The 24,637-nt window shown below is 36.3% G+C and overlaps 1 pseudogene; it reads right to left on the bottom strand.

Moving 5' to 3' along the window:
- Positions 1-528: 528 nt before the first annotated feature.
- Positions 529-24,637, bottom strand: part of LOC122351069 — an 89,775-nt pseudogene continuing 65,666 nt past the window's right edge.

Below are 24,637 nucleotides of genomic sequence, written 5' to 3' on the forward strand. Positions count from 1 at the left end.
CTGTCCACGGCGTCGATAGTGGAGGGGTTAAAGTGGTGTGTCGTCGTCTTTGCCCTGTCTAGAAGCAGCACCTGAATATACAATCAGAGCTTACATTGTTTTCTTTCGTTTAGCTTCTAAATAAAGTAGTACAGCAGACCTCAGCACAGGAAATACACACTGTACCAAAAAGAAAAGAAAAGAAAACCTCTTTCTCTGAAAAGCCCATAAAAAAACTATATACATTAACGAGGTGCGTCGCCTGGGTATAGACTAAAATGTTATGAACGTACAAAAAAGTATGCAAAGAAACGCGATGCTTAAAAAGTCCTCTCCTCAGACTTACTAAACAAAAACGCTTGGCGGTTCGCGCTGCCGCCGGCGAAAGTACGCGAGCAAACAAAAACGGTATAAACGCACGTTCGCGCATGCGTTACACAATAAAAATGATTATTTCGACAAATAGTTACACTGTTATCATGCCAGGTGCGCGCAGCCTGAATCTAGAGGCGATAAAGAATCCGTGACAAGGGCTATGAATGAAAGCGTAGCTGATAATCTGAAAGGAGACACGTTAAGCCTTTATATACCAAGTGAGGAAAAAAAACAACATTGTGCAACTCTATCCGATTCGTTCCCGAGAGTGATTTTCCACCCAGTGCTAGTCGACTGAACCCCCGCCTTACTGTAAGAGAGTTACCCATAGCCCTTGTCCGCAGCTAGACCTTCAGGCCCGTGTTGTGTGTTTTGTGTCCATGCTAGCAGTTGCTGCTGTTCCGAAATTCACCGTTTTCCGTGATCTGCAGCTTGGTGGGGTTGGTGGGAGAGATGCCGTTCCTCGTCTGCATGCTGTAGCGATCCTTCAGCTGAGACAGAGCGCTCATTAGCCGGGCGTTCGCAGCGTCCAGGGACGCGATTCTCTTCTCCTGTGGGGGAGTGACCATTAATGGAGGTCAGATAGGAAGAGGTGATTAACGGTGCATGATATTTAACGTTTAATTAAAACCTTTCTACTCCGCAACGGGCGCAAGGTGAGTGTCGCTTTAGTTTGAAACATTACAGACTAATTACGCCGTCTAAAAAGCCGTAAAATGAATTCGCAGAGCTTAAATTAAAATTCATGCGGCGATGGCGTAATCGCTCCTGTCTTTGTAAAATAAACCTATGATGTAAATAGTCCTTAATGATTTTGATGAGCGCTAAGGCAAATCCACAGTGGGTGGTTTTATGCTCATCAAACTGTTTACGAGAGACGCCGATCGTCCCCGGAGGACACGGACGTTCATCATTAAACTTTCAGATACATTAACACCATTAAACCTCAGAGACCGGCTCACAACAGCGCGCTGAAATCCAAACCAACCACAAGAGGGCGCTACGACTCTGCGAATGAGTCCATAAAACATCCGAGACCATTATTGAAAATGTTTTTTCTTATTTTATACAAAACGATGACAAAAGCTTAAAAGGACTGACGATTATTTCCTCCGGCCTGATCTGAGATTGTTCCAAAAAGCATCTTGTGCTTCTTTGGATTTGATTAGCGAACAAATCTGTTCATTTGATTAGTGGTTTAAAAAGAGCGCAGAATCAAAAAAAAAAAAAAAAAAAGAAGTTATATTTGTATTTTATTTTTATCTTCGTACTACCATTTAAAAAGTTTTGAAAACATTCATTAGCACTTATTAATACTTACAATATTATTTTATTTACAGTATAACAGTAATATTACAAAATATTATTTAAAATTTCAATATATTTGAATATGTACTTTATTCCTCTGATGCAAAGCTAAAGTTCTCGGTGTTCAGTTACACATCATCCTTTCAAATCTTTCTCAAATAATTGGTTCACATTTGACGCATTATCAAAACAGTTGTTCTTCTTAAAATACATTTGTTTGTGGAAACCATGAAAGATTTATTTCAAGGTTTGATAAATAATAAAGTTCAAAATAACAGAATTTATTCAAATCTTTCATCCTTGCTGAATTAGTATTAATTTCTTTCTTTTTTTGATCATACTGAGTGTATATTTTAAGTCTTTTTTGCAGTACACTTGTGCATTTTTTTCTAATACCACCGCTGTGTTTTAGTCTCTCATTTAATACGAGGTCATTAAACCACATAATAATTATACGAAAATGTGCTAAACGCCATGTAAAGTAGTTTTCGATGAAGTAAAGTTTGTCTTTTTTGACTTAAATTAGGATTCTGGATCCAAAAGCATCAGTCGAACGACATAATGAAAACTTTTGATTACAGCAAACATTGAAAACTGAATTAATAAAAAATACATGTTTAATTATAATAAATAGAATTCACCTGGGCTTCGATGATTTTCTGTTTGGAGTCTACAATTGCCTGCATATCTGAGTGATCTTTCTTCAACTCCTCTTCAACTGACATCAACCTGAAACATAAAATTGCCGTCATTATGCTACAGATGCTGCTTCAGTGCTTAACTGAACTAGAGGATAATACTTGAAATTATAAAAGAAGTTTACGTAGGATCACTAAAGTTTCATTTTGAACACTAACGTAATTTCTAATGGATCGCCACTTATGAGGGTTGAACCTACAATGATCTCTAACCCCATGATTCACCTGGTGATGATGCTTTTCATCTGGTGCTCTTTCTCATCCTGCTGCTTGCGTAACCGCTCCTCCGTGTCCTCGAGCCGGGCCTGGTACTCCAGGAGCATCTTCTGGGTTTGGTCGTCCTGGTTCTTCATGCGAGATTCATACTCCTCCAGCTTCTTAGCGGAAATATTTGCAGCTTCTCCTGCAGGACGGCAATCTCCTGCTGATACTTAGGAGGAGAAAAAGAGAATGAAAGAACTCTTAATAGCGGGATTAGAGAGCAACAAAAAGCTGTGTAAAGAGGAGTTCTCGGATGTGTACGACTGTGGTTTTGAAATGCATATTACATGAACAGAGCCCTGCTAATCATCCCCGTATCTGTCTGCTAAGCCCGGGAAATCCAGCAAAGCTGTATGAAATATATCTAAATAGGTGCTACTGCATATTTCTAAGATGAATTTTTCATGTGTTTTGAGGCAATCCTGTAGCTCACAGTAAAGTACGCTGCTGACAACACTAAGGTCAAATTGAAATCGATGTGTCTGCCACATGCATACATGTATATTATTTTATTTTTACCCATATATCATATATGAAAGAACCCCCATTTATAACACAGCCCATAGCAGATTTATACAGGTGGAGCTGGGGAAGGTGGAGCATGCAGCAACTGCTAAGGCAAGCACTTGAGTCGAATGTTGAGCAGCAAGCTCATTGGCTGCTGATGCAAAAGAGAACCAATCAGCTGTGTCATGTGACAACGATGTCATTACGTCAAATTGAGTCCCTGCCAGACTGCGCCATCTAGAGTTTATTTATAGAACCTGTCTTTGTTGCACTGACTAGAATTAAAGACAGCATACCTTGACATTTCTTAAAGTAAATTGATCTTGTTTCGGGGATATTTACATATTTTACAAAAAAAATAAAAATAAGGCAGACTGATTTAGAAAAATTCTTTTTGCTGTGTTGTTGCTTCAGGCAATTCATAAACTAAGAAGGCGTAGTACGAAATGTTTTATGCAGCCGTTTGAAGAAGAAAGTTAAGCTCTTGATAGTCTCCATCTTGAGATTCTGCTTGGTTGAGGGCTTATAGATACAGAAACCCAATGCTTTATAAATATACAAAAGACTTAGAGAATAATAAGCCTGGTTTTCTGTGTGTTTTTTCGTCTTGTGATTTTGCATCTTGACTGAAACACTGTTGTGCAATAAGCTACATTCCCTTTAGAGGATTCAACCAATCTTCACAGTATCACTTACATTAACGGCTTCAAGCGCACGGATGTAGTGGGGTTCTGCTGAGGGAGAAGCTTGAGTATGTGGGTGTACACACTCAGTGCACTCCGATGGGCTTATTATTCATTAAAGAGCAGGGGAAAGAGACGGCAGACAAGCCTGAGCCGGTCGTGTGCTCTCTACTATTGCGTGTATAGCGATTTGAGCCTGTCCTCCTAAATCCCAACACTACAGAGATCAAAAGTCAGCTTTGTCTAAAGTCTATTTCAATTGCGTCGTGCTCTTGAACGACGTCTAGCTGTCTGCAGTTTGACATCTACAGTCCTCGTATCAGTTTTAGAACATGATGCAGTGACTAAGCAACTGGATGTGAGCCTAAAATATCCTCAAATCTGGGTGCTCAGGGAACAAAACCTTGGACAGTCCTGTATCATTTAAAATGGTTAGCAGTTTTTTAAACACCGTTTAAAAGTTTGAGGTCAGAATTTAAAAATATATCATTCTCACAAAGGCCAGTACTTATTTCATAGATTTATTTATAACATTATTATTTACACTTTTATTATTATTATTTCAATTTAAAATGACTGTTTTCTATTTTAATATATTTTAAAAAAGTAATTTATTCCCAAATTTCCAGCAGCCTTGACTCCAGTCTATAGTGTTTGGTGTAACATTTCTTATTAATATTAATGTTGAAAACATTTAATATTTGCTTAATATGTCTTTTGTAGCATATAAAAATACATTGTTAGGTCAAAATTAGAGAATTAAGCAAAAAATCATGTAAGTATGTAACGTGAAGATCATGTTCCATGAAAATATTTGGCAAATTCTAACATAAATATATAAAAAATATTTTTAATTAGTAATATGCATTGCTAAGAACTTAATTTGGACAAATTAAATTTTATATTTTATCAGTTTTGCACCCTTAGATTCCAGTTTTAAAATTGTTGTATTTCGGTCAGATATTACCTATCCTAACAAATCACACACCAATAGGAAGCATAATTACACATATGCATAAATCTCAATTTCAGAAAGCTGACCCTGATGACTGGTTTTGTGGTTTATATGCTCCTTCTCTAAATAAAAGTACTAATTAAAAAAAGAAAGAATAAAAGTAAGGGTCTTATTAGCATGCATATTACTAAAATATAACTATTTCTTAAGCCTTATTCTACCTTATTCTTAATCCTACCCAGCACCTAAAATTAACAATCACTTACTAACTATTAATAAACAGCAAATTTGGAATTTACTGAGGAAAACGCATAGTTAATAGTAAATAAGTGTACCCCAATTTAAAGTGTTACATTATGGCAATTGCTGAGCTAATGAATATTAATTAGATTTACAAGATTCCAGGAAGGTTACCTAGCAGCATCAGCATGACGTTAATAATATTCATAAACATGCCCCCTACAGAAAGTCCATTACGTTTCAGAGATGACAAATAGTAAAACTAGCTAATGTATTTTATAAGGAATAATCATTGTCAGTATAACCATGTGAGGCGGTTTTGATCACACAAACACTAAGCCTGCTGTATTTCTGCATATACTGCTTTTTTTGTGCTGCCGAGCTGCAGGATGAGGTCTCATTATTACCTTTTCAGTTGGTGTGAGATCCTCCTTGTTTGGAAAGTCCTCCCGGTGTTTACATATCTGGGTCAGTTCCCTCCTGCTCCAAATATTGCACATTCATATTCAGCAGCCATGCAGCAGTGCAGTCCAATGCATTGGGATTCACAGGAGATGGAGCCTAATAAAAGTTAATTCACACACAAGTACATTATCGTGTCCTTATTAGCCATTTAACATCTATAGGACTCTTAATTTGTCAGTTTTCACTCATGCACACAAACAAACAAGCGCCTTAAAACTTTTCAAGGTGACAACAACACTTGCGCTTGCTAGGAAAAACATTTGATCATTTTTTAATGAAGATTCATTCCACAGACATCAAAGTAACCGTCTGGACAATGCGAGTAGTCATTTAATCACTAGCGCAGTGCTAGTGCTCCAGCAATTAATTCTGCTTGTCTGCTTCCTTTTGCCTTTGACGGCAAAGAGGGCTGCGTGTTAAATCTCAACCTAAGAGCCTTGTTGATTGTAGTGATGCACCAAAAGACTCATTAACCCCTGAGAGATCTGAGTGCCAATTTGTTTTAAGGATATCAGCAGAGTGCTAGCTAATTTAGTGGTATCTAAATTAGCTATGAATGTATTAACTCACAGACCTAGTGAGACATAAAGGATGCGATCGGTTTTAATATGATGTCTCTTGAGAACACGAAACTTATCTTTTTCGCATGATAGTAACAATAATAACTATGATTAGGTTTAACCTTACTGAAAAAATGTGAACCTTGCCTGCGAGAGCAAAACCTGCCGCCATAATGACAGTTGTTACTGCGTTGCTGGCGGTTGCTGTGGAGTTTTGAGTGCTTTTTAGCATGTTGGTTGCTAGGATTTACTATTGGGTTGCTAGGTGTTTGCTTATTGGGACGCTTGTCGATCTGCAGATATAACTTGGTCTTATCTATTTTACTTTGTAACACAGTTTATTGTCCAATAATCATATTTGTAATTTCTAATATTTTTAATTTTCATTTCTCTATTAATTATACAATAAAATTAATGTCAAAAAGATTATATATATAAATATATATATATATATATATATATATATATATATATATATATATATATATATATATGTATATATATATATATATATATATATATATATATATATATATAAAAGATATATATATATATATATATATATATATATATATATATATATAATAAAACTGTAACAAGTAAAAAAATGGCATTTTTAATGTGTATGATTTAGTAAAATTTAAAGTGCCAACATTAAGGATTTTTAAAAATGACCTTTCATGTAGTGTGTAATACAGCTTTAAGTGAATTAAAACATCCTGCAAAGTGCACACCGTATAAAGTTATTGTCTCTCACAAGAAAGAGTTGACTCTAAAACAAGTCATTTTTAAAACAAATCCAAAGCTGTTTTATGTTGAAGTCAACATAAAACATTAGCATATTGCCCACCCACTTGTTGATCTATTCACACTGATCTGAATGAAAATTCAGATTCATTCTTTGCCACTAGGTGCCGCTTTTAGAGCATTAAAAAGCTCACAAACTCTGCTTTAAATTAAATCAACCAATCAACGTAGGGGTTTGGAAAAATTAATTGTTAAACAAATTTTTTTGGGAGTCAATAAAAGTTTTGAACTTGTTGTTGGGATCCCAAACCTAAAAAACAAAAAAAAGTATAAAAATAACTCACTTGTTTGTGTAGGGTGCGCTGCTTGGATTCTGGACTGTCCCCTTTGGAGGAGGACGACTGCTGCCTCAGTCTGGTGCCGCTGCTTGGCCAATCAGGAGATGATGACATCATACTCCCACTGGAGGCCGGGGTATGGTGTGGTGTTGAGCATGTTGGGTGGAGTACGGCCCCTCGTGACGGCTGGAGGCGGCTGATCTATCCATTGCTGCGACCCTGCGCTGTTCTGCCGCGATACGTTGGCTTGGTGTTGGGGCTCGGTGAGGACAGCTGTCTCACGGCTGAACTCTCCAGAACACCGGATGAACTCGTCCCCGCTGCTGCCCCTCCGCGCTGGCCCCGTGCTGGACTGGCTCAGGAACGGGTGCTTTGACCCCACGTAGCTGCGTCCTCTGCGTTACTCTGGGAGCTGATGGAGCTCTGGCATTCAGATCCAGAATCGGCCACCGCACGGGCAGTCCGGCAGCCATCTGGTACACAGGGTTCTGGAAGGAGGCGGGGCGAGCAGCTGGGATCTCCCGGGGCGGTTTCTGTGCTCGGTGTGGTGGGGTCTGACCTGCCCTCCTCAGGAGTCGGGCCGCTGGGAGTGTTGCCCTTAATGGTGCGGGTGGTCCACACTCCTGTGCCCTGGCCCACGGAGAGTCTGGCTGTCATTGATGGGAGTCGCTGAAGGGCGTGTTGGGGCGCGCTCGAGAGAGAACGATTGTCCTGCAGGTCCACCATTGACAAGCTCTTGCTGCCGTTGGGGATCTGAACATCTGGCTCGTTGGCCTCCGAGTAACTGGAGCTGCGGGCGGGTGATGGCTGGATCACAGAATTCTTTGTGACGAAAAACAGATCCTTGTTTTCGGGGTCGGTGATGGCAGCCGAGTGAAATCCACCAACCTGTCCAAATGGCAGGGGTCATCAAATCAAACTCATTGTTTGCCAGTCCAGCTCATTTGCATGGCTAATGGGTGTGTGTGTGTGTGTGTGTGCTGATTTGACAGACCACAGTCCAAACACTGCACTCAGAAAAAACATGCAAACTATGCTACATTAAAATGTGTTTGATTACTGCGCTAGAGAAAAACCACCCTGAGGAAAAGGATGAAGAAAAGGAAAGTATGAACAATGTCTTGCTTTGGTGCTCTTTAGTCTTTAGTTTCTAATGGAGAAACTGGCCGTGTTAACTGCATGCATTGTATCGCCAGTTTCTATATTTACAACATTCAAAGTTTGGGTCAGTAAAGAGATAGTAAAAGAGAAAATAAAGGAGCACGCAACTTATGAAAATATTCATTTTCCAACTCCCCTGGTGTTAAAAGGTTGAGATGTAACGTTTTGAATCCTTTCAGCCGATCTTTGGGTCTGGCGGGCGGGATTTTAGCTGTAACTTAGCATAGATCATTGGATCCTGCTGCAACCATGGTACTGCAAAAAATTCCTTGAGTATTACGCCAGAATGATTCTTGTATCAGCCCAGAAAGCCACAATTTTTGTTTTCCGACTGACTTGGTAGACAGTGAAACTATAGAAGAGTCAAGTTTTAAATAGGAAAAATATCAAAACTCTTTGGTCATTTTGAGTGAGATGCAACTGGTCTAATCAGATTCAACAATCTATGCTAAGCTGCAGCTAACAGCTATCATGAACCTGGAGATCGGCTGAATGCATTAAAAAATTGTAAGACTCAACTGTTTAACTCTATAGGAGTTGTAAAATGAACATATTTTCAAAAGCGGTGTGTGCAAAGTTACAGTAAAGACATTTCTGCATTTGACAGATGCTTTGATTCAGATGCTTTTGAGGAGACTAATTGTGCATTCAAACAGTTTGCTTGTATCTGGGAGAACTGAACTCATCTGAAAAAGATCTGAAAACTAACTACTAAAACATAAAGATATTATATGCAAGAAATTTTCAATCAGTCGAGCAGCAAGAGAAGATATCGCATTTTATAAGAGCTTTGCTTGGGACACATTTAACACCTTCATTTTTACCGTACTCCAGCACAGAATGATAAAGATTGTACTAGCTTGCAGTTTTCCCTCTCAGCCTAATTTGCATTTCACAGTGCAGTGTTTAAGACTCCAGCATAAATATATGAGCGCTTTAAAGTATTTCCCTAATTTCACAGACTGCCACAGTAAATAGCCATCAACTCAAATCAGAATTAGAAGTCTTTGGAGATTTATGTTTTTTAAGTTTGTTCATTTTCAGTTAACTGGATCCCCATTTAGAATTAATGAAGTAATGCAAAACAAGACTATTTTAGCTTGCCATTTCAATTAGATATTTCTTACTACTTTTGGATAGACAATAATCTGCAATCTAGTCTAGGCCGAAACTGAAAAGTCTGGCTATGTAACACAATTTATTTCCCTCGACTTACCCTGTTATCTCACTGTCCATGACCATCTTCTGCAGACCGGTAGACAGGCTGCTGCTGGGTAGAGTCGGGGAGCCCACACGCTTCGGTGGGAGATGACATGGGGGCTCCGTGGGATTAAATCAGGGCCGATTCACGTCCACGCAGGATCCGTGCTAAAGGACCCAGCTTAGTGATAGTGCTCTACAATACACAATACAAAACTGTGAATGACTGGATTTATACTTGACAGAGCACTGTGAACTCAACTCCAGGATGTACAGGATGTATATATTACTACAGAAAAAAACTGAATAAATATTAGCATGTTATTCCAGTTGAAGCAGAAAATAAAAGGCTGTGATTTACAGTGATATTAACTTGTTAAATGGGTGCTGTTGGGTTCAACACAGGTGGAATGTTAGTCCTAAAAACCAAACCTTGGTCTAAATCCTTACATTTCTATTTATGGTGCAGAAATTCAGCCTAATGGCAATCTGAAACTATTTTATGGTTTCTAGTAACTTGGTGGACTTGGACTTGGTGGATATTGTCTAATAAATCTGACACTGTGTAATACAACTTTTTTGGCAGTTTGATGTATTGCTTTTATCCAAAGTCGCTTTGGATAAAAGTGTCTGATTAATGTAAATGCAAATATCAGTTATTTCACATTTGAGATCACTAGCTTTGATTGTGGCTCACCCAGACAGATTTTATCTTAAATAAAAATCCATTCTCTTTAGATAATCACTTGATAAACTAAATTGAGCTCTTTGTAATTTTTCAGAATCTACTACCGATTTTTTTTTCATCTCAGATTACACTGAGATGTGATAATAAAAATAATTATATTCTTCAAATCGCAGACATTCACCTGGTCGAGTTGTGAGACGGCTTCTGAGAGGAGGGAATGGAGAGTGGATAGTTCACGGCCCAGGTCAACATAACCCTCGAAGCCTGCTGTGTTTGAGATGGTCTCCGGGTTGGAGATCTCCAGCAGGAAGCGCTGCATGTTGGTCCATTCGTGCTCCAAAAATTGATTCATGAAGGACATGTACTCCTCCTTGCTGCCAAACCTACAACAGAAAACACAGTCTACACAGTTTGCTCTGATGAACATGTACCATCCACAAGGGTTTATCAGTATGTTTAAAAAACTAACTGCAAGCACAGAAGTACAATGCATTAAAACTCATCAACATTTTTATTATCATTTCATATGTTATAGCTTAATGATGTAACCTTTTAGTGATATATATGTGACCCTGGACAACAAAACCAATCATAAGAGTCAGTTTTTGAATATTGAGATTTATACATCATCTGAATAAGTTGAACAAATAAGCATTTGTTAGGACAGGACAACGTTTGTCTGAGATACGACTATTTGAGGGTAGTCTGAGGTGCAAGAAAATCTAAATATTAAGAAAAATTGCCTTTAAAGTTGTCAAAATTATGTCCTTACATAATGCATTTGACCAAATATATCAATTATTACTTATTATTAAGATGAACTAACATTGAAGATAAACCTCTCTCATGCTATTTGTAAATCTAAGAAAGAAGAACCCACCCAAAAACTTTTATGTCTACGACCCATTTAAAAAAACAAAAACAACTATGTTTACATGTTAAATATATTTATATATAATATAAAATATAGAAAATATTAATATATAAATATATACATGTACATATTTTCAAAATATATACTGTATTTGTTTGTATTCATGATACACATAATAAACACAGTACATACATGTATAGTATATTTTGGATGCAATTAATTTACATTAATCATTTGACAGCACTAATATATATGTCCATTATTTGCATAAACAAATAGACTCACTTGGTGAAATTGGCGAGGTTTTGTGTCACTTTGGCGATAAGTGTAAGTGTCCTGGCGGTGCGGTCGTCTGGATATTCCTGCATGAGGCTGAAGCGAGGCGACATGATGGCAGGACACAGGAAGCGCAGAAAAAGAGATGCGCTGATCAGTCGTTCGCTGATGTCCGGTCGTCCTCGGTTACTGCACTCCTGCCTCCAGGATGCAAACACTTCCTTGAGCTCCCGAGGAAACACGCTGGAGTGGAAACAAAGTGATTTGAGCAGAAAACATCAGAGCGAACACCACATTTTTACTGCAGCTAAAAATACCAGTATACAGGTCTGGAACAACATGAGGGTGAGTGAGCGATGACTTCAAACCAGTGAGCCGCAATCCTGTCTAGCACTGCTGAGTAACTGTTTAGTAACAAACAGGCCCAAAAACAACAACACTCCCACTCAGTTCTGCATTCCCACATCGAATCACAGTCACCGTGTGCATTTAATTAAGTGTTAACAACACGGGACGACGTCTTCTCCACAACGCTTTCACTGCTACACCTTTAACCGTCACGCCCGCCTTCAATTTTCACATCACCGCTGTAAGGGCGTCCCCTGCTGCGGCCCCTAGCTTACCACTATCTGCCATTTAAGTTGCTCTTTTTAAGTCAGGGAGACATTAAAAAATGGTGCATTACAAAACCGTGGCAGAGTTACAAACAACTTATCAAGATTCTCTTTAAGATACTCCTCAAAGGGAGAAAAATGACATTCCCCTGATAGAATATCTTGCACTGGGCCATTGCAAGAGGGAGTAATTTCATATCTCAGCATGCTTTCACAGATATGTAGGTGACGACTGAGGAACAGCACAGCCTCTATGAGGACAGATGGAGACCTCTCACTTCTTATTAATCTTACTATGCCAGGCATCATGGGCTTTTTGGAGAAATTACAAAATTGCTAATTCAGGATGTACCTAGAAAAAATTGAAAAGCAGCCTATCTGCCTATCTATCTGCCTATCTATCTATCTATCTATCTGCCTATCTATCTGCCATCCATCTATCTATCTATCTATCTATCTATCTATCTATCTATCTATCTATCTATCTATCTATCTATCTATCTGCCTATCTATCTATCTATCTATCTATCTATCTATCTATCTATCTATCTATCTGCCTATCTATCTATCCTTCATATATCATGTATATAAAATAAAGACTGTTCAAGAATATATCGCACGCTTTGAGTTAATAATACTGGAATTAGCCATTTTAAAATATTATATGCACAAAAATCCCTAGTAAAAAACAGCAATGTATTTAAAATACATTCATACTAAGAATAGTTCTAGTAACATATTTACTGACGTATCGCTGGAAACAGTGATATAAAAATCATTATTTGGAGTACTAAGTATGCACAATGCACTTTCTTAATATTAATCCTAAAATGTGTTTTAACATCACTATTGCTGAGGATTGTATGACCTTTGAATATCATCGTTCTTTAAACACAAGCTAATTGAAGTGTACTTATACTTGCAATAGTTCAACTTTAGCACAATCAAATATACTTAAGGATATCTTTAGCTGTACTTCAGCGCTACTTCTGCACAATTAAAGTGCATTAAATATAAATATAGTTGTTCCAATATAGCCGACTTTAGTCTAAAAATATTTTAGTTAAAAAAGTATTTAAAAAAAAAAAAACCCTACAACTGCAGTGTCATTTGATTAAATACACAAATATGTATTTGTAGTATACTTTGCAAGAAATAAATGTAATTAAAATTGTTGCCTATTTATTTTTCACCAGGGATGTTTCAATAAAAATTCCCATAAATCTGTGTACGCCAGGTAGTTGAGATGAGCTGTGTGCATACACTGTAAGTGAATTGTGAATTTGATGGCTTTACCAGTAAGAATTGATGATCTTGCAGAAAGCCAGCTCACAGCACATCTTGAGGTTGCTCTGGTGCTCATGCAGGTCACTGGAAGAACACTTAGAAGGATCCACCTCGCAGTTCTCGTCTGACTCATACAGGGCTTTGATGAACTCACCTGGGACGGAGAAAATAAAATAAACAATGCGAAAAACCTCATTTAGCACAGACAGCGTGCAGCCTGCTGCAGTACTGTACCGATGCTTATATGTTATAGTTGCGTGATTATGATAATGATTGATATAAGGAATTAATAATACTTCTGCAAAAATATTTGACAAATGTAAAGATGGTTAAAATCGTTTTACGGTTAAAAAAAAAACACCATCTTTGAAGGATTTGCGGTAAACGTTTAGACAAGTTACACTTGAAATCGACTGAAAATTGATAACAGATATATCATACTGTAGGTCAGTAAATGAATCAAAGAAAGAATTGGTTTAATTTCTTAAGGCACAAAAAACTATGCTACATGTAAACCGCATCACTTTCTCACAGACCAAACTTTTGAAAGTATTTTCCCAGCATCAAACAAACTCTTTTGAGGGAAACCAAGCCTTAAGCTTTCCCTCCTCACTCGATTTTGCGCCCATATTCGACTTGGTATCTTAAATAATTGAACAGAACTTCAAAAACACAGACTACACACACAAAAAAGCAGTAAATTATTGATTATATATTCTCACAAGCATATTTGATGGTCTGCAGAAACTGTAAAGAAAGTATCGCATTGCTTTGATTTGAACGACAATTTTCACAGAGACATATGCGCGAAGTCAGTATGTTTTCTTTACCTAAAGCATCCTGGAGGTACTTCTGTCCCACTAGTTTCAGGTACTCCTCTATAGCTTTAGTAGCCAGTGTGTTCTCACGGAAAATGAGATGCTCATTGTCTCCGCACCGATCCACCTCAGACATCATCAGATCTGTCAGAAAGTCCTGAGGGAGACAAAACGTTAAGTCTTTATTGATGAGATGGACTTTAACTGTTCAAACCCTAGTTTTAATTATAGAAGCTTTCCCTCGACTCTCATTTGACAGATAACAAAGTTTCAACCAAACTCATCAGTCGAGCATATGTTGCTTGGACAAATACAGTCAACCTTTGAGAAAGTTTTTATACCTTCTTAGATAATTCAGCTATATTTATAGATGTTTTTGCATATGAAACTGACAAAATTGTCACACAAACCACGCTGGCTTTAGAACACACAAAAAAAAAAAAACTCAAAGGAAAAGGCTGTGTTTGTGTCTACTGTGCAGCTTCTGTTCCGTTTCCTCTTTTCTTTCCCCATCTGCCCATCTTTGATCACTCTGTTTTTGAAGTCCCGCATTTGATTCTGAACCATCCAGAACCTGGTGTCTGACTGGATGACCTGGAAAGCAGCAAATGCATCTGATGGACCGGATGCGGGGTTTTTTTTATTTGGAGACATGCAGAATCTCCGGTCAGGACGTGTTCCAGATTGAGACGGTTATGGATATCCAGCAGGGGAGATGACTCATACGCAGTGATAGCGTATTGATTGCGGGATAATGGACATTGCATATAGTTCAGAGAGGTCTTGTTGTAATATTCTTTGCCTCACTTCCTGTTTTTCCTCTCTCATGATGCGTATCTCATGTCTCGGCTCCGCCTTCACCGCATGTGTAATCGTTTTCAGATGAGCATATCCAAGATCTCAGAAGCCCACGAGTAAACATGCTAATGATTTGTTCTCATGTAGCCCCTGAGAGAGGTCTTTTATAGTCGATAGGCTTAATTTACATTCAGAGCTCCAAAATGTACAAAAAGGGTAATAATAAGAAGACTTGTGCACTATACTTCAAAACTCGCAAAACCATCAAACGTCTTAAAATAATACGTTGAAAATCTTGTCTGTGGTAGCTGTTAATCAGTGATGACGAACATCAGAGATCAGATGATCAAGATCAGCTTTCAAGATTTCAGAGCTATGCCTGATCGGAAGATCTTAAGTGAATAATGTCAGCATCTACGCTCTTTTCCTTTGCGTGAAAAAAAAAAAAAGTCTGGAATGTAATGACAGGAAGTGTAATTTACTTTAATTGCAACTCTAAGAAATTCAACAGGTAATGGCTTTGTCGGAAATTAAGTTCTCTCACCTAGATCCATAAATCTGCTTGTCTGTCAGTATTAACGATAAGCCTTAAAACTTCAAAGGCATTTTCCCTCCAAATTATTGATGAAAAAAAAAGAATATTACAAGAAGACGAAAAGCATTTTTTTTTTTTATTAATGAAAGTTTATTAGGTTATTAGGTTAGATATCAGGTTATTTTTAATTAAAGTTAGCCCTGGTAAAAAAGTAATTTATATAAAATACATTTATATTATACATTTACAGTATATATATTGCTCAAGACCTAATCTAAAAATTATAATAAAAACTTTATTTGTAGTACTACTTGTGCAAATAGCACATTACATAATATTACACCTAAATTATGTTATAATGTCTCTCTATTAATGAGGATTTTATGACCTTTAAATAATATCAGCCTTTAAATGCAAGATATTTAAAATATACCTTAAATATTCTTGCAAAAGTTGAAAATCAAATATACTACAGTATTACCAATTTAGCAAGACTTTGAGTATACCAGCTTAGTTTACTAAAAGTACAATTGCAGGGTATTTTTATTAAATACATAAAGGCATTTGTAGTATATCATAAGAATGAAATAAAATCAAATACATTTATGTATATTTATTTTTCAATTATTTTGATTTGTGAGTTTTTGTTTATTTTCATGCACTATAATGCACTGTATTATATGCAATATAATGCTAGTTATAATGCTAGTTGCTAGTATAATGCAATATAATATATACAATATAATGCTCAAATTTTTCAAATATACCGATTTAAAAAATATGTGATTAATTTCAGAATGACATTAAAAATAAAAAGCACATTTTTAATCCAAAAACGCATTCTGCTACTATCACTCTATTGTATATTTAAAATGTTTTAGTTTTCACAATAACTACAAAATGTAAAGAAACTATGAACAATATTGGTGATAAAATGAATGTTTTGTTCTCTTTTTGTACCCAAACTAGTCTAAGTCTCTAAAGAGTAATTAGTAAATGATACTGCAGCATTGAATGGATGCTGTCAGATGCTTAAAATCAGTCCCAAGTAGCATCTGACCTGTATAAGCTCAATGTGTACAGCGTGGATTAAGAGACCAATATGAGTTCCCATGCTACCCCATGCCTGTTTGGGATGCATATTGATGGCATACACCATCAGAACATATGATCCCACCAGCATCAAAACACAATCTGGACATAAGCTATGTAATGCGAGAGAGATGAAGGATCAATGTGGGTGGTGCTGCGCAACTGCTGTCAGCAGAATCTCCGTAAAGGACATGGTGTGTGTGTGTGTGTGTGTGTGTGTCTACAGCTGGCCGTGATTTCTGCTGATGCCTGGCGATGGATCAATGATCTGCAGCAGATGCATGACTGTGTTTTGAGAGATAGTGTCTGAGTCATTGTTGCACATCTCTACAAGCGCCCTTCTGAGGATTCGGTCTCCTAAGCAGGTGTCCGCAACAATCTAAACAGTTGCCGACACATTACACTTATATAAGACAAGAACAAGACAGGATTTTCTGTGCTGCACAAAGCTCTCTCAGCCATCACCGGTGGGATCAGGTGATAAGGGCATATCTGAGCTCTTCTCTTCCCAGTCAGGCAGAGGTGCATTGTGGTTATGACACTGAGAGGATCAAATGAGACCCAGTTTCTCGAAAAGCTCTGCGTCTTTGGCAGGAGTCACAGCGCTCGGTATTCAATTAGGACACGAGAGCTTAACACAGTGAGCAGCACTCAGCGCCCATTCCCTGATGAGACTTATCCTTAGTCTCACCGCTAATCAGACGCCACCGAGCACAGCGCATTTTCTCCGGCACGCCTGTCACATCCCATCGTGCCTGTCTGTAGCCTAGCACCACAATCAGCACGCATCTGCAAAAGAAAAACTATGAGGGTTTTATGGAGAATTGAGTACTTGTGAAGCATTTACTGCATGCTAGGCAGAATATACTGTCTATATTTCAAGCATGTTATACATGTGAAAAAGTATGCAAATGCTGTAAGGTACTGTTGTCACATGACCTTATTAAATTGCATGAGTGGTACCGAGTTAACGTGTCAGAAATATGGGCATTTGTAGCCCAGTTTTGTTAAAAAAAATATCTTTGGCAGTCGAGAGGGAGATGTTAAAATTCGTGGTTGATATTACTTCCAGTTCATTTGTCACACTGCAAGTCAAGCGCACTGCATTGCAGGATACTGTGCATAGAGTGATTTGCTATGTGCATACTGAACATTTTGGAAAAAGTATAGTAGGTCATGCTTTTTTCTGCGCATAAAATTCTCATGATATGCACAGTATACGGTACTGCTGAAAATTGAGCTGTTTCTTAAGTTTCTTATGCTCAACAAAATTGCTAATTATTTGATCAGAGTAAAAACAGTAATACTGTGAAATATTAATACAAAATGTTTTAAATATATTTTAAAATACATGCTTTCTATATTATAGTAAAAAAAAAAATATATATATATATATATATATATATATATATATATATATATATATATATATATATATAATTAATGCAAAGCTAAATTTTAAGCATCCATTACATAATCAAGAAATATTTACTCTTATTATCAATTACTAAAACAGTTCTTCTGCATTATTTTTGTCTACAACTGTCAATTTTCTGAATTCTTTGATAAAAACAAGGTTAAAAAAACAGCATTCATTTAAATCATAAATCTTCTGTAACATTGAACATGTCTTAACTGTCACTTTTTATATATAGAGAAAACCAGACACAACTTTTGTTGTTTATTTTCTTCGATTAATCAAACCAAACCAATGAATCTGAAATCTGTTGGTATCTTAAAATACAGTGAATTTCGAATTATAGGAAAGGATGGATGCATGTTTCCTATTTTTCCTGCTGTCCAATAGCCTGTGGAAGGGTTGTTAACATCCTGTTTAAGCTTCATGCTTACAACGGTTTGAGGCAGGCATGAATAAGTAAGCAGTGGCTTGTTAAAATGGCAATGTGTGCCCTCAAGAGCCCGTTCATCCTCTAGGCGATCCACTAATGACCCCTGTCCCACAGGCCCCGCCTCCCCAGTGCACAGCCGTGCTGATAAATAATCTTTTGGACTCGCACATTACAGCTTAATTCTTCACTGTGCGTGATCACATGAACTCGTTTGGCCCTAAAACCAACGGCTGAATTAATAAAAGCTGATTAGCATGAGGCCTGACACTTGGAATTTCCCTCGGGACAAACCCCGAGCGGACACTTTGGCTCTTTGTGTGAGGTTAGAGTCGTGAATCTCTCCCCCACCGGCTCACACCCTCACACAGCGTGATCAATAGTTCCTGCACAAACAGACCGGATCTGTATCCGTGTATTAGATCCTCAAAGCTTGGATAAAAATTATTTATCGTAAAGATTATTAAATATATATGTCACTTTTGATCAATTTAGAGTCACCAGGAAATCATTTATTTAGGCCAGCAGAAAATAAACTACAATATAATTTAAAATGTAATTAAATATAAAAGACATATAAAAGATAAAATAATATCTATTTAGGAGCTTTATATAAACTTGACATGGAGCAATAAATAAATGTAATAATAATTAATGTTTTAAAAATGAGATATAAATATGGATATTTTGTATTTATTCATTGACCCTTTTTAACTCTGGATAAAGCTGCTGGTATAATGTAAGTGATGAGGTATAAAGACATAAAATTAATATTGCCAATAATTTAAAAGTTGATATACTGTATAAATTCAGTATATAAAATATACAAACTAGATTATACCTAGACACATACCTTAACTACTGTAGAGTATATTTAAAATTTTTATCTAAAATAATTAAACTAACATATGAAAACTGATTATTATATATATATATATATATATATATATATATATATATATATATATATATATATATATATATATATATATATATATATATATATATATATATATATATATATATATATATATATATATTTTTTTTTTTTTTTTTAAAAAGTCCTAAATATATATGTATGTATGTATATATATATATATACACACACACACACACACACACACACACACACACACACACACACACACACACACACATATATATATAATGTATTATATTACATTACACATAAAATCAACATGAGGTAATAAAAGAAAACAACAATAGTTATTTCATATCTATTTCATTCCCTTTGTATTTATTGTTGATTAGCACCTAAATAGGTGGTATGTAAATAATACATATTTACTTTATGTAGTATCTAATACTGTATATATGCTGAATACATGCTGTATCTTTAAAGTTGTGTTTCAAAGATGTTTGATACATTAACAAAGCTCAAATGCAAAGCATCTCAAGACTACTTTACAAATTTGATGGCTGCTTATTAGATCAATAAAAGTGAATGCCATATTATGAGACTACGCATTATGGAGAGCATATCATTCGACAATTCTGGCATGCAGCAATTCAATTTGAAGACAATTTAAAACCGAGATACCCCATACAGTCAGATATTATTTCAATCATGTGCTATCAGGACCTAATCAGGCTAATCAGTACTCATTGAAATCCTACAGGCCTGAAGACAAAGACAGGAAGCTGTGGAATGTCAATGCACTTTATTTACAGTAGCCAGGCTTCAGCTAATGAAAGACAATGCACTGGCTGACCAGCTCTGGCCTTGTGTAATGAGAGACAATGCAGTCCCTGACCAATTAACTCTACTGTAATGAAAGACTGTGGCCTTATTGACTTACAGTTCTGCTGTAATGACAGACCAGCCACTTTGCTGATTGTCTGAAAAATTACATAATACTGTATGCATTCTGGCTTAAATCGCGTGCAGCGATGGTAAAATGTTGGGGAAAAAACAGCTACGGGCTGCTGAAAAGTCCAGAATCAATTCTTCATTCAACACAAAAGCCAAAATCTCATTCAGGCACGTCTAAACACAAGACACGTTGCGCTTTGGGCTCGTATTGCCGCATCGCACAGACTCAAATTCCAAATAAGCTCAGAGTGGCACTTAACAATAATGCAACGGCATATTCTATGAACCGGACGGCGAATTGTTGTGCTGCTCCGTTATGATGCAACAATGGCTTGGATTGGAGTCAGAGTGCTGCAGTAACAAAAAAAATATATATATAAAAAATTGCAAAACAACTCTCTCTAGCAGCATTTGATCGATAATGACAGATGAGTGACAGAGCGTCAGATGGCGCGCTTTTGTTTGCGATGTCATCTGATTCTAAAGCTGATTTATGGCGAGCATCAGAACCGTTCGTGCTCAAGTTAATGAGGGCAATCATAGCGCTCGGCACTCCCGTGATTAAATGAGGGGAAGCAGGCCACGTCTCTATTGTTCTTCTCTATCATTGACGTTTTTCGCGGTTGGATATTTGATGGGGTTCAGAGTATGCGGCCTAGAACGACCCGTTCCGTTTCTTTCAGTAACAACTAGACAAATGCTTCGGTTTAGAAAAAACTCTTCAAAATAACTGTCATTGTCAGTCAGCGGTTTTGCTAAGACCTCGAAATCTAAAATAACACAGACTGTAAAATGGGAACTCAAAGTAGCACAATGATTGTTGAGTGTTTTATCTCGACTATGTACAAATCGTCATGTCAGTCTCTTGTTCGGTTGTCAGGAAACGGTATCCGTGTCTATAATTAAATAAGCTTCCTAGAAATAACAAATGCAGCCAGGCAGTACGTTAGCTTTTGTAGTCAGCATGAAAAAGCACCACACTTTTAGTGCTGTCAAACAATTAATTTCGATTAATCGAGTCCGAGATAAAAGTTTTTGTTTACATAATATATGTGTGTACTGTGTATTACTACAGAACTATATATATATATATATATATATATATACAGACATGCATATATATCTATATATAAGTACACAGACATGCATGTGCATATTTCAGACAAATATGCTATTTTTATAACTTAATATATTAATAAAAATTTAAATAATATAATATAAATGTGAATATAAATTCTTTATTATGATTTAGTCTAAATAATATATAAAATATAGTTAATATTTTTGTCATTTTTAAGAATATAACTTTATTGTTATATTATAATCTTATATTTGTCTATTCTTTGCATGCAACTAAAATGCTGAATAATTAATCACATCCTATATATATATTTTGTTTTCATAACATATATATATATATATATATATGTGTGTGTCATATTAAGAATATATATTTATTATGTATACATACACATGCATACAGTGTACAACTTAAAAATATTTACATGCATTTATTTTGTTTTCATGTACATATTTATATAATTTATATAATATATAAACACATTTAATATATAAACATAACAGTGTACATTTTAAATATCCACAAGCATGTGTGTGTTATATATATATATATATATAAACATGTTATAAGCAGTGTGTTATAAGCATATATATATATACACACACAGACACACACACACAGACACACACACAGACACACACACACACAGACACACACACACACAGTCACTCACTCACTCACTCACACAAAAGAGATGTATGATCTTTATGTATAGCTTTAAAATCCTTATATTGTTACAATGTGAACTGATGAATTCTGTACAACAAGAGCAGGAATGTGCAACTCTGATATCGTGTTTACTTCAAAGTGACATAAAAGCATACAAAGCAATCATCTTACCTTGGCCTTGCCTGTGCTTTGTAAGATATGGACAAGTGCACAAGCCATCTCCTCCTTGTTCTTCACACTTAGCGCTGGCTCCAGCAACGAGCACATTAGCATGTAATTGTTAGTAATATACTCTGCGAACTCCTTGTACAGCTCCATGGGGAGGATGCACATGCTCTGATATCGGGATTTCATTCGGACCATGGGTCCCGGACTCTTTCCTTTATTGGGATTCGGCGTGCTCACAGAATACCATTTTTCCATAAACTGCCGCCCGGTGACTGCCGCTATTGGGATATTGACCAGGCCCACGTAGTTATTTTTGTCCTTCTTTTTCTTTTTGTCCGTTTCTTTGTAAAGATGCACGGTGATGCTCTTAACTGAGGGCAGGTTGTTGAACTCAAAGTGTTCGCCCCAGAAAACATTGTCCGTTTTGAGTTTGCAGGTAGTCCGTGCGTATAACGTGTCATCCAGACAAAGTTCACAGAAGTATTTTTTCTTTGCCGGCAAGTCCTTAGCCTCAATAATCCAACATTTTAGCATGTTTTCCACCCGACGGGTGTTATCCTGCGGAAAATATAAAACGAAAAACGTACAGTGACCTCTGTACACTGCAGAAAGGAATTAGATAACTTCCTGTGTACTTTAACAAGTTAAGCCAAGTTAATGCAGAGGAGTCGATCAAAAACGGTCAATATGTGAGACAGGATATATGAAAAAGTAACATGCTGACTGGCTTAAACCTCATTTCGGCTAGAATTACCCAGGATTCGGATGAATCATCCAGTTTACCTTGTTGGGATGCACAGCACGTCTCAAATTCTCCATCCATTTGTCTCTCTCGGCAGCCGACCGACATGAGAAGCATTTGCTTCCTGTTGAAGTAGTTACCTGCAATTACAGATTACAATGATCAAATTTGCGGATAAGTGCATTAAGGGAGCTAGAAAGGACTGAAATGCAGATCGGGAGATGGTGGATGTGAGCAGAGAGATCCACTGAACGCTACAGCACTCAATCAATGAAGTGTTTCCCGGGAGTGGTGAGCAATTACATTTGGAGGAAGAATAAAACTCTCAAATAGCCCTGTCAGACAGAGCGCACTTAGATCTAACGTATTTGCAGGATCACATGCGATATCAGAGAGTTGAGATATGTGCACGGGCCTTTTACAAAAGCTCTTTTCACATCCAAAATTTATCCTGAAAAGACCATCTGCTCACAGTCACACAATCCAGGTGACAACAAAAGTACTGGACCACGTTTGAATACAGTCGGGTGAATTCACTAAATAGTCGAGAGACTTTTGCGTGCTTTCGGAAAAAAAACTGCCCTAAAGTATGTAGTGTCTCAAGCAGTGCTGAGCAACAACTAATCGTGACTAATCACATTTATATAAATGTATGCTGTATACTGTGTGCATTAATTGTGTTTTATGTAAAGACATGCATGTATATATTTAAGAAAAAATATATTATCTTTATATATTAAATATATTTTTATATAAAATATAAACATTTAAAAATATATACATGCATGTGTGTGCATTTATATATACGTAACATATGTTTGTGTGTACACAAAAACCTTTTTTCACTATTAAGCATTGCCCAGCACCAAAAATATATAATCGCAGTTAAATTAGAATTAAATAATTAATTGTGGAATATAAAATACATTTAAATTATTCATATTTAAATTATTTAAATATAATAGATGAATAAATAAATAAATATTAAACAACAATTAAATGTAAATGTTTTTATTTGCACAGTATATTTTATATTTTTGAAATATAGATGTTTTAGATAAACTATAATCAAATTTAAAATTATACTAAAAATGAACTAAATTGACAAATAAATAAGCAACTGTGACAAACCATTCTTTTTAAGCTAAAAAAAAAAATCATATTTGATTTAAATTAGCCTTATTTTAAAAAATGTATTTGTTTGTTCATACTTTCACCTCAGAAATGTAACACCCTACTAAATGAAATTCAATTTATATATAATTCTGTATGTTATCATTTTAATTTACATGCTAAGTGATGGAATAAAGAGAGCAAACAGGGCATAATTCATAATGGACCTCTGGCTGACCCCTGCAGAACTCCTACTAACTGTGAGTGTCTCATTCTTTCCAGCTGGCGTCTGCTGCAGTGTAACAGTCATCAGCTCCATGTGAATTGGCCTCTCAGAACTCACCTCACAGAGCACAGAGAGAATGAGAGGAGATGTTCAGACAGATGGGACAGCATCTTTTGCACCCTTTGGGCAGGAGATGCAAAGTGATGCCTGATTTAACTACCATACCACCTAACTGAGATTAATTCAAAAACTTTTTGGAGCTCCACAGAAAAAGAAAGGTTTACAAGTATATGTGTGTTAGTGCTGTCAAATGATTAATCGAGATGAATTACACCCCAAATAGTTTTTGTTTGCATAATATATGTGTATTTGCTATGTATAACACATACATGCACATATGTTTTTTTTATATATTAGACATATGTATTTATAATATAAATTATATGAATATAAATATAGACATGTAAATGCATGTCAACATTTTCAAAATATGTCTTT

This window comes from Puntigrus tetrazona, chromosome 8 (assembly GCF_018831695.1).
Source record: "Puntigrus tetrazona isolate hp1 chromosome 8, ASM1883169v1, whole genome shotgun sequence".
In the NCBI taxonomy this organism is placed as follows: Eukaryota; Metazoa; Chordata; class Actinopteri; order Cypriniformes; family Cyprinidae; genus Puntigrus; species Puntigrus tetrazona.